The sequence below is a fragment of the Penaeus monodon genome, chromosome 23 (genome assembly GCF_015228065.2).
Source record: "Penaeus monodon isolate SGIC_2016 chromosome 23, NSTDA_Pmon_1, whole genome shotgun sequence".
Lineage (NCBI taxonomy): Eukaryota > Metazoa > Arthropoda > Malacostraca > Decapoda > Penaeidae > Penaeus > Penaeus monodon.
In genome coordinates, this window is record NC_051408.1 from 1,917,976 (window position 1) to 1,920,310 (window position 2,335).

The following is a 2,335-nucleotide window of genomic DNA, read 5'->3' on the forward strand; positions in this document are numbered from 1 at the left end:
TGTAAAGAGGATTACAAAAGAGGTAAATAAAATATCACTTACACTGTGAAAATAGATTTGAGAAATCATTAAAACAATCATTACATGGTAATAACAGCAAGAAGATGAAATACTAGCACCCAAAACCCTTGTATATGAATAGTATGCACTGAACACATCCTGAAAGTTCTAATCTCATACAAATGGTCTCGTTACAAAAACAATATAACAACAGATCTGTAATCCACAGGATGATACCTTAGCTGCTCTGTCATTTGCTGAAGAAACAACCGTATCTGATTAATTAACACATCAATAAAGAGAGAGAGTGAAAAAAAAAGCTGACAAATATGAATCAACTCCTAAGGTTTCTCCCTGTGAGATCATAAAGTATTGAAAAAAAAAAAAAAAGTAACAAGGCAGAGTAAATCAAAGAAAACAAATTAAATCTAATGTTTTGTACAACACACAAACCTAGTCATGGAAGACTGTGAGCTTATTCTAATGTCTTGAATGAATATCAATTCCCAGAAAAGAAAAGAAAAGATAAAACACTTTCTCGTTGACAATATATAGAAAAAATACCAAAAAGAGAACATACAGTGGTCTTCTAACAAACGCGATGGAATGAACACCTGAATTCTCCAAGACGGAAAGAAACTGGAATTCTGAATAGTCACCATTAACTCCCATCGCTTCATTATAGTAATTTGAAGGTTTCATAAATATACTCATGAATGCATGAAGATACTCATGATTATTCTAATTAATTGGTACAAAGGTATGCAGGATTTTTAAAGTATTTCTTAGCAAGTTGCATGACATTGTGAACATCTGAAGTAGCAACAAATACTTCTAAAATCAAGGCACATAAGAATCTGCATTAGCACGAGTGCATTTCTCTGCTACAGTGAGAGCAAGAGTGGATGTTGTGGAATGAAGATAGCTGCGGTATTATCTTTCCAAAATGCTGCAATCCTACACTACATACCAAAAATTTATGCTGGCGGTTTTATTCTTTAATATCTTCCCATGCTTCTGATAAGCAGAAAATAATGCTATTTCACTTTGCATATCTGCAATAGCAATTTCTAGAATTTGTGTCACTCTAGGGAGATTTTTATCTGAAGGCTTTGCAATGATGGTCTACACAATCTAATTATATAAATATATATTCACATGTATGTAATAATACATAGACTGAGACACATCTTGACCCTTCCATCAGAATTCCCAATAATGGTGCTAATAGAAATGAGGCTGCTCGAAAAACAATAATAAAAACTCCCATATGACCACTCCTGAGAACCTCCAGATTATCTACATGTCAAAAATAAACCAATAAATTCCTTCAGGTTAGAGGACATAAGGCACATTGTTCCTAACAATATCACAGTATACTGTACATCTGTTATACATATTCACTTTCATTGGTTCTATATAAATATAAAGAATCTATGGCATACTTTCATCATGTCTCCTTGATGAATAAATAGAAATAAAAATTTACATCATGTGCATATTCCTGATGTAGCTAGCTTATATATGAGAGCAGATAAAAATTACATTCAATGTACTATATATATCAACTAGCCAGATCATCAATACATTATCTATGGTTACATAGCTTCAGGTACTCAATTTGTATTGAATCAATTCCTAAATATACCATGATCTCAACAAAAAAAACAAAAACAAACTCTCTTAAAACAGATATTTGCACATTCTCTATGACTGGAAGCTTCTCAGCAAACTTCCTGATATGGACTGGGGCGTCAGCGGGACTGAGCAGCAGCAGCGACGCACGGCCGCCTTACAGCTCCTCCACCCTTGGCCGGGTCTTGATGTACAAAGATCCAGAGAGGAGAGACTCCAGGATAGAAGAGCGACTTGAACGCTGTCTGTTCCATAAACTCTTTTTCTCTCACGCTTCTCTTTGCCGATTCCATGGCTTTCCTGACTGACGCATTTGTACATGGCCTGACCTGCAACAAAGCAGAAAGAACTCATTTCTAGCAAGAACATACTTGATCCTAATGACAGATTCTTTTTTCCCTCATTTACGCCAAGATAAAGATCATTGAGCAGCCGACATTTATCACGTTGCTAGTGAGAACAGGAATAATACTTTGAGAAACAATATATGTTGCTTATTCCAGATTGTTCTTTACGTTGCCTTGTTTTTGTTCAAACATGGTCTAAGCACTGGGTAAGTTTAACACTTTGAACTTTGATATTTTTCTTAAATGTTTAATAAATATAAAAGGATTATCCTGAAAGGACAATAATTAAGTACAAACATTGCTTGGGGTGCGAACTGTAAAAAGTCATCTTACTGTTGTTATTATTTTTTTAT